Raw genomic sequence first — 14,602 nt, forward strand, 5'->3', positions numbered from 1 at the left:
TCATCTAATAAAATCATTGAAAAAACCAATATATATTGTTTACTTGAACTTGAACAGTATGGTTCAGAAAATATTGTATTCCTGTAAATTTAGGAGAGGCTGAAAGTCCGATTTCGGATAGCAAAGAGGGACAATGAACAATTCCATTAATGATTTAAAAAATATATTCAAGTCTTTAGTATACCTTCTGTTACGGGGTGTTTCAAGATCTGTGAGAGGATGTAGTTGAGGATAGTTATAATATAACTGCATATAATATACAGGGTGTTTATTGAACATGTGGCAAAAATGTAAAGGACTATTCCAAGGATATTTTGTCGCTTGATGATTTGATGGATTTGTGGGATTTTCAATAAATCCATATTTTATATATTCCGCGCTATACTGCCGTTTCTTCTTTTTTGCTTCCGATATAATTTTGTTTCACGTATATTCAGTGGGCATACTTGAAGACTGGCTATAAATCAAATCATCTAAAAGAACCATTCGTTCAGGCCAGTCTCAACACCCTACACAGTAGGTTAATGGACTGACACCTATCAGAAAACAACTACTCCCCTGGCTAATACCACGAAGGGCGTTGGATTATATCCGACAGGTGTCAGTGCAGGATTCTTCACTGAAGTTATTCCTGCATATGCTGTTGGCGATACAACTACCGCAACTGCCATTAACCTACTGTGTAGGGTGTTGAGACTGGCCTGAACGAATGGTTCTTTTAGATGATTTGATATAATTTTGTATTAAAAAATGCCGAAGTGAAGAATTAATTATTAAAAACTTGCTAATGACACCACTCACAGTATTCACTACCGCACGTACAGTTCTTCACGTAGCTGGTCGCTAACTAAATTCACTTGTTTTCGTATTTCGTAATATCGTCGAATGACATTGCTGGCTGGATGGCGCGCGCGCTTTTATATGAGGTAGCGGGCGGGCCTAGTACTTTCGAGAATGGAGACTAGAAATTTCTTGCTTCGCATTAAGCGTAAAGGAGCGGTAAAGTTTGTATTGAAAGCAAAAAAACATTTTTAAATTAACCATCGCCCCCCTAAACCGCTTCAACGCCTTCCAATCTTCTCTGTGCCCTTTACTGCCCCCCTAGGCCTCCAGCGCCCACAAGAGGGCGTTATCGCCCACTTTGAGAAAGACTACTTTACATAGACAAGCAGATTGAGTTCAGTCGACTTCTGTGAGCCAAATCCAAATTGTTTTTTAAGTAATGGAACTAAGATTAGTGTCAGGTGTACTAGTAACAAAATCTAGAACTTTGGGAATTCTGCTTTGGATGCAGATTGCTCTGTAGTTTGTAATATCAGACTCTTCGCCAGATTTGTATATAGGGGTAACAAAGCTATATTTCCAGAAGTCTGGAATATAGTTGTTGAACATAATGTGTAAAGGTCGTGCTGAGGCAAAGCTACAGTGATTCAATAATGATGGAGTAATACTATCTAGACCAGGACATTTAGAAGCATTCAACCTGTTTAATCTTTCATAGATTTCGGAAATTGACAGGCACATATTGGAAACAAACAAGAGAGGGGAGTTTACAGGTTCATACTCGAGACAGGTGGTTAGAGTACACTGAACTAAAAGTAATCTTGGAACATATTGGCGAGCTCAATCCCCATAGTATACTTTCTACCGCCATAATACATCACATCTGGTAGGATATTATGCTTATGTTTGGAATTTACAAAATTCAAGAATGCTTTAATATAACTCACTGCCGAATATTCAGTTAATTTATTGAAGTTTGTGTGATCAATTTTTGACGCATAAGGGTCATAGGTATAATGAACATAAATAACAAAATTGTAAAATTAAATATACAGATAGATGATATCACATTCTGGTTGAAATAGATTTTGTTGTATTTACTGTATGAATGTATTTAGTCAAAAAATATTTGGGTAGATCATAGTAGGGGAGCCCACGCTGCAAAATGGGGATTTACTCGAGTGTCATAGGTTGCAAAGTTTAGATGATAAGAAGAAAAAAAATTATATAATATATACCTTTTCATCGGTGGGGGAAGCGGCTATAAATTTTTGAATATGTAAAAAAATACTGTTGCATGGACATACTCGAGCGCGTCAGATATTGATACTATCAATGTCCTACGTATTTTTAATAATGTTCATATGTTAATCTGATAGTTTGCATGATGCGGGTGGTTGTACGTAAGGGTTAAAAGTGAAAAAAAATTTAATCGAGCGCATCAGATTTTCTAAGGGGGTGTTGAGTGCAACAAAAAAAAGTTCTCATTCAATAATCTGACGATTTCGATCTGACGCAAACTCGCGGCCATTATTATAATGTGCAAAAAAATTCGTCATTTTGAAATACTCAAACGCGTCAGATTAAGATATATATGGTTCATCTTTACGTTTTAGACGTGCTGTCTCATAATCTGACGATTATCTAGAGGGATTTGCTTAATCTGACAAAAACAATATTTTTAATTTTTTTTATTTGTTCAGCTTAATTAATTGAAAAGCTCAGGAAATAGCATGCGAATAACTAAGTGTATGTTTTTAAGTAGAATACTTGTATTTATAAGAAAATCATTTTTTTAAATGCTCAAAAAAATTTAGTTTTTTTATAATCAATTGATTAATTAATCATCATCTTCATCACGAACGAGTCTCTGTGATCAGCTGTGATGGCGTCATGGCAACATAATTTAGAGTGGGGACGGAGTGAGAGAGTAATGGATAGAAAAAAAGTGAAAGAGGAATAGAAACTGGGAGAGGGAAATATAGGTATCGTCAGTTTATATATTTTCTGTTATCCTTGAATTATTTCCTTCAAAATGAAAAAATAGCTACGCTCGAGAATGTCGAAATGACGCTATTTTTTACAGCTTTGCTGCCCTCCCCTTTCTTCACGTCACTCTCAAACTGTCAGATTACCGGAATATACACTTTTTACCATGTAATTAATTCACCCTACCTTAATCTGACGCGCTCGAGAATTTCTGATGATCAATTTATTTTTACTAATCTGATCCTTTATTCTTCACGGGCGGCCTTTATATAGGGAGCTCATATTTGGTGAAAGTACTTAACCATGTTCAAGGTACCCCCCTGTATATTAATCTGCCGCGCTTTAGTAAATCCCGAAATCCCCGCTTGGGCTCCCCTATTATCAATCTTTTTCGGTTTGCGGCTTCTTGAATAATAGAATTTTTTTGCGGCGTTCTTAATACATCGGATTTTTTTCTAAATTTTCGAAAAATTAAACTTCCGGATGTAGATTGGGAAGAAAACAATGAAACACTTGAAATTTGCTAAGTTCTTGGTATTTTGTCAGCATACACTTTAGTTTTTGAACATACCTTGGAGATATTGAAAAAATATAAATTGTTTCAAAAAAAGGGGAATCCAATGAACAATAAACATCGAGCGAAATGTGAGATGATCCAGAGTTGACTAATTCAGAAGAAAGAGCCCGCGTGTCAAGTCGTCTTCTCTCAATAATTGCAAATCCTTTTTGCTGGCACAAACAAATAGAAAATTAGAAATTTCGCCAGGTCGGATGTTCACGACACATCTATAGTTGAATTCTCTGGTCCTGTTGGATTCTGCGTCGTTATTTTCGAAAGACATTGGAGGAATTGTTCCCCGATATTTTGGCGGCGGTGGCGGGTGACACGAGGTTTCAATTTCACGGATTTTAAATGCATTTTCCTTGTATCCACGTCACCTCTAGGGATTCGGCTGATCCCACTAGTTTCCCGGTAGGTCGCTCGCCAAAATACAAACGAATTATTCGAAGAGAATCTTTGGTAGCGAATGCACTAGTGTTTGTTGTCAGTTCAAATGTGAGTTGAGTATCTTGTTTGTTTAAGATTTTAGTTTCGATGAGTTTTTCAGTATGTGAAAATATTTATGTTTTTGGTTGGAATGTTTTTATGAATGACTTTTGGGAGTAGATTACTGAAAAATTCAAGTTCGTTTTTTTATATAATTTTGTATAACTTTTAAATTCCATTGGTCAATAGGTGTAGTAAATTAAAAATACACTGACTCAATACTTGATGAAAATTAATAACATTACCCATGATGATAATTAAATTAATTATAACATTTTTTGTTCATACTAAAAGAAACTTCATTTTTATATTTCATTCATTATAATCTATTGTATATTTATATTATAATATAAACACACAGGTTTATCCTTCTGTGGGAACTATATTTATTTGTCATTAACTAAGATTATTATTGTATATTTCAAATTGAATGACAAATAAATATTATTATAATTAAAAACCATTTTTTTCAAGACGCGTTTAGCTACCTCAGCAGTTTTTCATTCAGTTGGACTGTTACATCAAACTATTCTAATATGTTTTATATAACAGTGTGTTTTTTATATAACAGTAGGTAATCACAAAACTCAATTAGATGAATTATTGATTCTGGAAGAGAAAAGTTTTGGCTTTCTGCTTCTCCAACTTTATAGAAAAAATGTGGGGAACGTTCAAGGAATGATTTGAAAATATACCGTTTTCAATTTAAATGTAATATTATTTCTGGGAAAATAGATAATTTATGAATTGGTCAATTATTGACATTTTAAGACTACAAGTTCAATACTGATGAATGAATAACTTCTTGTTGGTCTTTTAAAAGAAAACTTTAATGCTTGCGTTTATTGATTTCCAGTGTATGTTGAAATTGTGTTTTTTTTTTCTAAAAGGTAGCAAGCTTAGGTAAAACTTTTTTTAGTTCAAAACTTCTTTTATGATCTGAGATTCTGGTTTTTAAATTTCTTGACGTCCTACCTATATATGAACTTATAGGGACGACCTACATGTTAGTTTGTAGACTTTAATGAAATCAATGAAAACACTTTTGTCTAATTGTTTCGATTATCAAGTATTAAAACTAAACAATACATTTGAAATCTAAAAAAACGTGGTTATATAGGGAGTTTGTAGGTAATTAAATGAACAAGGTTGCCAACTATAAAAATTCAACACTGGAAATTATAGAAATTACCCAGGTTGTCAAACTTATAAGTTCAAGAGTGCTGGAAACCTACATAAATTGAGTAGCTCCTTTAGGGTTATATATTTCGGGTTAGATTAATTTATTAATTTACATGGCTTCCAACAAATTATTTTTTTCCCTTTATTACAAAATCAATTACATGTGACACACATGTAATGAAGGGAAGAAAATCAATTTGTTGAAAGCCAAGAAAATTAATAAATCAATTGAAAACCGAAAATATTTAACCCTAAAAAAGTAGGTTAATGGACTGACACCTCTCAGTATGCCCACTGACTATATGTGAAAGTTTTCTTTCCTTATACGAGGAATTGGACAAATTTCGGATATGCAGTTGGTTACCTCGTTCACAGGCAGATGGCGCGACGACAAACCTGTTGTTTGTTGTATGCTTCAGCTTAGTTCGAGGAATGATACTCTGACGGAATTCGATTTTCAATTATCGGAAATCATCGACTTTATGTTGATGATATACACTACCTTGCACTGACGAGTGGCCAAACAGCCCGAAACCGGTCTGCAAGTGTGTTCCAATAATTGAAAATCTATTGCGGCAGTTGTATCGCCAACAGCATATGCAGGAATAACTTCTGTGAAGAATCCTGCACTGACACCTGTCGGATATAATCCAACGCCCTTCGTGGTATTAGACAGGGGAGTAGTTGTTTTCTGAGAGATGTCAGTCCATTAACCTACTGTGTAGGGAGATGAGACTGGCCTGAACGAATTGTTCTTAGATAATTTGATTTATAGCCAGTCTTCAAGTATGCCCACTGACTATATGTGAAAATTTATAGGTTTGACAATACCGGTAATTTTTATAATCTTTAATGTTGAATTTTTATAGTTGGAACCCCTGTTCATTTAATTACCTTCCCATCCAGCTCACCTAAAAACTCCCTATATAACCACGTTTTTACACTTCAAATGTATTAGTTAGTGTTTATACTTGATAATGGGATAAAACCCGGAAACGGTCTCAAAAATAAACAAGTCATCAATTACACAAATTAGTTTGTAGACCAATGATTTGTGATTTTTGTCCATTTTTGACTTGTTGTTCTTCATATCAAAAATATACTTTGTATACTTTCAATGTTGTGGAATTGGCCGCGGTGGTATTGCGCCCGACTCACGATCGGAAGACCGTGGGTTCGATCCCCGCCTCAACCAAATATTTTTCTCGAGAGAATGTATCTGGTTGAAGCTGGAATGATTCTGCAACCGTGTTAGGAATCACACGTTAAAAGGTAAGACCTCGTTAGTCCTTAGCTCGTACAAGTTTCTCAACTTCTGAGAGTTGTCGTTCGTATGGGGGCGACAGCTGATTATCGGAAAAACATATTTTAAACAGAAACAGATAAGCCTATTCTGCAACATCTTTTTGGTAACTCCACTACTATACTGCTTTTATATTCTAGAGCTTTTCTTTGTTTTTCAACTATTATTAAATACTAGCGAGCCGGCCCGGCTCCGCATGGGTGCAATGCTCTAAAATTATCGGTGTTTCTCTACTATATTATGATTAGTATAAAACAAAGTCACTTCCCGCTGTCTGTCCCTATGTATGCTCAGATCTTCAAAACTACGCAACGGATTTTGATGCGGGTTTTTTTAATAGATAGAGTGATTCGAGAGGAAGGTTTATATCTATATAACATGCATAATATAGTAGAGAAACACTGATACTTTTAGAGGTTTCCAATGTGATGTCGTGAATAATCATATTTTTTGCGCTTACATCGCAAACGTTGGCTGAACCCTATGAGATAGATCAAAATAATGTACTACACTACTGTACACCTTAAAAAAGTCCGCGATGTTTTATGTCTATCTCTTAGAGATAACCCACAATAACCATTTTTTATCCTTTACTTAAGCAATACAGCATTAATCCTTACAATTAAGTACCTTAAATACATTGTGCATTCATTATAGATCAATATAGCCTTTTACAGCATGTAATTTGAATGAATATTTTCGAAGATATTAGAGATTCAAAATGCAGGAACATAGTGGTTGCGGCGGTACCGGCCGAGGGCGGCGGCGCATGCTTATAAATAGCGCGTCGAAGGCCCCGCTTCGCAATGTAGCACTTTATAATTAGCAGCGATCTCACGCGTTCATATGTATAATTAGTATCAGCATTGCACCTGTGCGGAGCCGGGGCGAATCGCTTCCTCTTGAATCACTCTATCTAATAAAAAACCCGCATCAAAATCCGTTGCGTAATCTTAAAGATCTAAGCAAACATAGGAACAGACAGCGGGAAGCGACTTTGTTTTATACTTTGCAGTTATTTCTCTTCGTAATTGAAGAAACCATACAATAAGTGGCAAACATTGGAAAAGTATCAGAACCTTGACGTGCATATAATCTTCTTTCTTCTTCAGAGCTATATTTTTTCCGGATTGAACTGCATGAGGTAAACAAACACCATTTGTCGTTATCATTGACTTTAGGTTGATGATGGCCACTATCTTGCACTTACGAGTGGCTAATGAGCCCGAAACCGGTCTGCAAATGTGCCCGTTCCAAAATTGAAGGTCGACTCTTTCAGTTGTATTGTTAATTCCAATGCAGGAAATTTTCTGTGAAGATTCCTGCACTGACGCCTGTCGGATATAATCCAACGCCCTTCGTGGTATTAGCCAGGAGAGTAGTTGTTTTCTGATAGACGTCAGTCCATTCAACCTACTGTATAGGTATATCCGAGACTTGCTTGAACGTTTAAAGTTCATTTCTTTAGATTTGTTTACTGCCAGTCTTTAAACATAGCCCACTGACTAATAAAAAAAAATACTTTATTGTCTAAGAGGAAAACTCTTGTTCACAAAGCATGCGTTTACATGTACAATACTATGGTATATGCCTATTAATTTGTGTCAGTGTTTCATATAAAATAGTTAAAAATCTGCAGATATAAACAACACTAATTTATATACAAAATATCTTTGGTCTAGTTATAAAAGAACAAAATATATTAGTAAAAATATCTCACGATGAAATCACGAATACATACAGAACGCAGATAAATTGATTTTATAGATACATTCTAAATCTACAGGGCTCAAGATGTCACTATAATATTCCTGCAGACGATGAAGTCACAAATACATACAGAACGCAGATAATTTGATCTTACATACATGCTAAAGCTACAGAGCTCAAGATGTCACTATAATATTCCTGCAGACGATGAAGTCACAAATACATACAGAACGCAGATAATTTGATCTTACATACATGCTAAAGCTTCAGAGCTCAAGATGTCACTATAATATTCCTGCAGACGATGAAGTCACAAATACATACAGAACGCAGATAATTTGATCTTACATACATGCTAAAGCTACAGAGCTCAAGATGTCACTATAATATTCCTGCAGACGATGAAGTCACAAATACATACAGAACGCAGATAATTTGATCTTACAGATACATGCTAAAGCTACAGAGCTCAAGATATCACTATAATATTCCTGCAGCCTGTAGTATCCTTCAGTTAATAATTTGCTTTTGACGGTTCTTTTTGTTTGAATAGGCATATGGTTGAAAAGTGTTTCACTCTCAAACATAAGAGAATGTCATACCTTAAATGTGATTCAATGAGAGAAAAGTAAGCCATTCTGCCTGCCTTTAATCCGAGTTCCTTGGTGATAACTCTAATTGCGTAGCAGCCTGATGCTAGGTTTTGGTTTGAGGTCCTTATATGATCTTCAAATCGAAGTTTATCATCAATGTATATACCTTATATACCTTAGAATTTCATGAAGGTATTGTTATTTATGATCTGATCATTCAGGGTCTAATTTTCATAATTAAACTTGGAAGGTCAGGATGTTGGTATCATTTCCGTTGAAAAATAGGGAAGTCGAGTCACACCAAGTTTCAACTCTCTATCCAGAGAGAAACGCTCTTTCAGAATGGTTTCGTCATTTCCATGCCATAATATGGTGGTATCATCTGCTAACATAGTAAAGGTTCCATGTATATCAAAATTACTAAGGTCATTATAGTAAATTAGGAAAAAAATTGGGCCAAGGGCGAATCCTTGGGGAACTCCTCAATTTATTTTTGAGAGATCCGAGGAAACATTTTTTACTGTTTCGTGTACCAACTCACATAAAGATACTAGAAATGTAAAAAAAAACAATTTTGTTTGAAAATTTCAATACCATCGGTAAACTTAAAAAAGGCTTATAATGTACACGGTACAAGTTTTGAAATCGATTCGATCTACTTGGTCCATCGATCTTCGTTTCTCAGCGTTACTTTTTTCTCGTCGATCTCGGTTCGTAGTTGCATTATTCACATACTTCCTACGGCCAATAGTAATGGCCTCACCGTAGTCTCCATTCACTTCCATTTACTCACTGTTAAATCTTGCAGAACGCATCGAGAATCGTGACCTTCTAAATTGATGGTAGAGCGTAATGTTGTGCTTTGTTGAAGAGAAAAAAATGCACAGCCGACTTTATCTATCTAATTGGTTTTTCTCTTACTGAAAGTTGAGTTATTTCGATTTCGATATGTGTGATCAGATTTGAACTTTTGATTGATACTTCCGAACAGTAATAAATTATGAAACTAGTTTGTACTTATTCAAGAACACGATGAATGCCCTAATTTAGAAAATGCTGTATCTCGCATTATGAATAGGTTTCATATGCTATTTTATCGCCATTTAAACAAGTTATTTATGCAGTTTTGTTTAATCCTAAATGTTTTCTGAATATTTCACAAGTGTTTCTTGTAAAATGAATGATATAACGAATTTGTACGGTCATTTAGTTTTTCAGGAAAAATATATTTTTCTCGAGCACACATCCTCATAAGATTTGATTATTCAATAAATAGTGCCACCCTCAAGAGCCGACATATTCAAAGACCAAAAATCATATTCGACAGAAAGTTTACCTTCAATGAACACATCAACAAATTTGATATGGACTCAGTATGCTTACTTGGTTCTGCACTTGGTTTCTGGTCCCGTTTCTTTAGTACAAATAGTCTTGAAATACTGTGTCGTACATTTCTCAGAAGCAAACTTGAATATGCATTGCTAATTTGGTAATCACTTTACCAAAATGAAATTGACAGTATCGATTATTGCAACCCGTTGAATATTATGAACACGTGCTTCTTTTGAACTCTTTCAAATTTGAATTGATGCTTGACAGATGTATAGTCGAAGTAAACGGTATTGTGCACGCTTGAAGTTGGCGGCACTCTCAAAGGCCAAAAAACCAATACATAGAAATGAACCGGCAGCGAACTAGTCCACGTGGACTGTAGACTTGGCGGTTTGTATTGGATAATGTTTACCAACCGAGTTTTATGATTGGCTGAAGAGTCATACAATTAAATATGAAGTCGTGTTACGGTGACGAATAGAAATCGGAAATGCGGGGATGGTTATCGCCATCTTGTTCAATTCAGGAACTGATCGCGATTTGAGTGTTGAAATTCGATATTGGTGCAATTATAATTTCTTAAAATTTATGTTGTCTTCTCAAAATGTTGCGTCCTTGGACAAGTACTAATAGTAATAACGATTGTGATAACAACGCAAACTTTTTCCTGTGTAGTGATTCCAATAGCGATGGTGAACAATGCGAAAAAGAGATAGCAGTGAATAAGACTCTGATGCATTTGAATATTGAAACATCATCTCAAGTATGGTTTCGAGGGAAACAAACTATTACAAGCAACATCAGATTTGACCGAAATTCCTTTCTCAACTGTACGTAAAATAGTCAAAAACAAACCTTATGAACGCAAGACGCGATGTGATACGGGATTACCAAAGTCTTTACATGTTCATCTAATAAAATCAATGAAAAAAACAATATACGACTGTTACAAAAGCAATGAGATTCCTACAACTGAAATCATAAGGAATAAATTGTAGACTTCTGGTCATAACTTGAGCTGCTGTGACAAAACTCTTCAGAATTTGATAAAGAAGAAGACTGACAGAAAAAGAATAAAAAAGTAATTTTAGTTGAAAAAGACTATATGGAGATTGGACACTTCCATATTAATGGTGGAAATACTGAAATTCATTACTAATTTAAATGACGACAGTGATACTGAAACAGAGAATATGGAAGAGGAATTATCAGAAACTTTCGAAGAAAGTTAGTGAAGTGTTTTTGAAGCGATCTATTGTAAATATATGTGAGTAAGTAGTATTCAGAAGTATTTTCAATTTTCATTCTGTTATTTGAATCCCTACTTTTCCACTCGCCTATATAAACTAATCTGTTCAATCCTATGGGGGGATGAAGGTATTGTCAATGTTTTGTACTGTTTGATTTGAAAGGGACATATTTTAGGGAGATATTAATTTTTGGGAGCAGTTCTGGGAACGCTCTGTATAGAGTTTATTTAGAAATTAATTGTTATCTTCCTTCCTTTGGAAATTTTTCACATTTTTATACAAAGATGGAGAAGTAGAAAACCGAAACCTTTTTTGTACTATATTTAAAATAAATATGTTATTTGATATAATTATTACACCACACTGTATAACTTTGAAAAGTAAGATTTTTTATTTTAGAATACTGTATGTCAAATAATCTGTTGAAATCTGAAGAAATGGACAGCTTGTTCTTCTAGTCGTGCTAGAAAGTAGGCAACCAATACTACACCCAATATCCTCTGCATGATTTCTGTTACTCCTGTTTATCGTTAGGAAGAGAAATTTCTGTTCACATGCATAACATATTTTCCCATAAATAGTCACAAAATCTTCAAAATATTACAGAATAATGTAAATGTTTTTACTACTCACTTTTTATTGATTCAATAAAGTCTTTCTTGACTTGGACTATGATAATTTTGTGTGGTAGTTGTACTTAGAAATATATTCGTGGAATTTAGTATATGCTCTTGTATGTTGTTAGTTTCCTTTTGATAATTGTTACTGATTACATTCAGGATTGTCTAGGACATTCTATATTTTCAATTCGGAATTAATTTTTGCTGTAAATATAGGTGAACTACATTCTTGCACTCACTATATAGCCAAAGGACACATTCATTGATCATTGTTTATAATCATTAGATCTATCTTGTCCTAATATGGGAAATAAGAGCAAAGCTATTACGAAGACATTCCAGAAGCTATGAGTGCTATATTCTGCTCTCGTTATAGTGAATATATTTATCAAATTGATACATTTTCTCTGAACTTCTTCCAAGTGAAACTTCTGAATATGATCTTTGTTACTAGACTTATGACAATTGTTAATGAAATCTATTTTTTCTCAGTAATTATTTATTATATAACAATAAAATAATTTCCCTCTAATTGATTATATTATTTTAGATACCATTTTATGATTTTTGAGGCTTGATGATGCATTGCTTGTTTATAATGATTCTTTTTGACCTTTTTTTAATTGATGTTCACATTCATCATGAAATCCAAATTTATAATATATTTCATTCATTTTGACATCACAATGATCTTTCATATCATTATAAGTGAAAAATTTACCTATAGAATTTTTTGTTATGTTTTATTCATCAAATATATATACTTTTGAAAATATTACTAGTCATCACATTGTTTGTATGAAGATGGAGATCTAGACAATCAGAAAGTGTTTATCCTAAAAGCTTATATCTCCTAAAACATAATATATTCCCCTTTTAGTTACAATTATCTATAGCACTAGCTTCATATTTAAAATTATTGAATCTGTTTACTTTTCCTCAGCTATTCAAAAGTAGTTTTCAGATTATTATACATTAAGGCAGAATTCCTTTGCTAAATATTGAAATTTATTTTTGCATATTTTCAATTATTTGCACCCATTTAAAATTCTGAATGTATCTGATATTTTTATAATCCAAACATGAAAACTATTCTAATAATGTTTAAATAAAATGAAGTGTTTGAGCTTTGATTCAGAAGACGTTTCTAAAATATCTTTTGTGAAACATGTTTTTCATGGCGTATCATATTTTTTAGTCGTAATGAATGTATGCCGAAAGCACAATTTTTATTCAATTCAAATCATCCCTCTTTCATCCCATCCGAATACAAAAAGTACCATCTCCCTCTAGTATATGACTCACTACATCGATCGAAGAAACATTTTCACTTCTGCGTTCCGCTCACAACTATTCTCCATTGGGCTGTCTATCATAACGCTTGTTCTATAGAGATTATTAATATAATATTTTCTAATAATAATAAAAATAGCCCTATTGGTGTGTTCTGTTCGGAGTCTATTCAGGAAGCTACCATCAATGGTTATTAATATGGGGTAGGTTTCGATGTGTGTTGCACGAACTTGGTTACGTAAGAACATTGTGTGTCTAGAAAGATTTATACAGATTTCATTAGTTTGAAGTACTTCTCTGTTATTATTTCCCTCTATTTCATGTGCATGATTGCTCTCAAATAGATGAATCCCTTTTTCAACATGTTTTAATATTTACCTATATCTCTTTTGTAATATCATCATCCATATTAAAAATTTCTGCTTGAGCGAATCTCCTAACTTCTAATGGTGGTAAGCGATATTTGATATGGATAATTTTTACCTGGGTTTCATATATTTGTTTTCATTGTCTGTGAAGTTTTAGAATATGATTTCATAATTCAATAAGGCATTTAAAAATAATAATTCAAAGCAGTATGGATTGCTTTTCTTTTGTGTGAAGCTTGTTGGATATCGATCGATCTCTCTGCTACCACACCCTTATGCGCTGTATCGACAATGGATCTAGCCTTATGTTGAAATGCTCAACCCCTTATGAATATTCAACCAATAACTTTTTTTTTGTTGAAATTAATATTAAAATGTATTATGAATATTTGCTGAACTTTGTTTCATTATTGTTCTTAAAGCCATGTCTAGAAAAGCATTTACTTTACTATTTACATATTCAGTTCTTTGTGAAATTATTTGATGTTATTGTATATAATTAAAACTGCATTTTGGAGATTGATATTAATATTCAAATTAAATCTAACTAAATATGTGATTTTCTGTGGTCTAGTTCCCATTTACTTCTTCACAGTGAAAGTTGTTAAAGATATGTATAAATTTTACCTGGGTTTCATATATTTGTTTTCATTGTCTGTGAAGTTTTATAATATGATTTCATAATTCAATAAGGCATTTAAAAATAATAATTCAAAGCAGTATGTATTGCTTTTCTTTTGCGTGAAGCTTGTTGGATATCGATCGATTTCTCTGCTACCACACCATTATGCGCTGGATCTAGACTTATGTTGGATTGTTCTCCCCCTCATGAATATTCAACCAATAACTTTTTTTTGAAATTAATATTAAGATATATTATGAATATTTGCGAAACTTTTTTTCATTCTTGTTCTTGAAGGCATGTCTACTTTACTATTTACATATTCAGTTCTTTGTGAAATTATTTAATGTTATTGTATATAATTAAAACTGCATTTTGGATATGTATATTAATATTCAAATTAAATCTAACTATATATGTTATTTTCTGTTATCTAGTTCCCATTTACTTCACAGTAAAAATGTATTGAAGAAATAATGTATCAATTGTGTTGGTTGTATTTTCATTCT

The 14,602-nt window shown here is 33.4% G+C and overlaps 1 protein-coding gene across 3 annotated transcripts in view; it reads left to right on the forward strand.

Moving 5' to 3' along the window:
• Axn (protein axin) overlaps positions 1-14,602 on the forward strand; it is a 103,885-nt gene that overhangs the window by 70,267 nt on the left and 19,016 nt on the right. The gene's annotated exons all lie outside the window — the stretch shown is intronic.

The sequence above is a fragment of the Leptinotarsa decemlineata genome, unplaced genomic scaffold (assembly GCF_025532065.1).
Source record: "Leptinotarsa decemlineata unplaced genomic scaffold, Ldec_3_MD MMD2_tig00001393_RagTag_RagTag, whole genome shotgun sequence".
Classification (NCBI taxonomy): domain Eukaryota; kingdom Metazoa; phylum Arthropoda; class Insecta; order Coleoptera; family Chrysomelidae; genus Leptinotarsa; species Leptinotarsa decemlineata.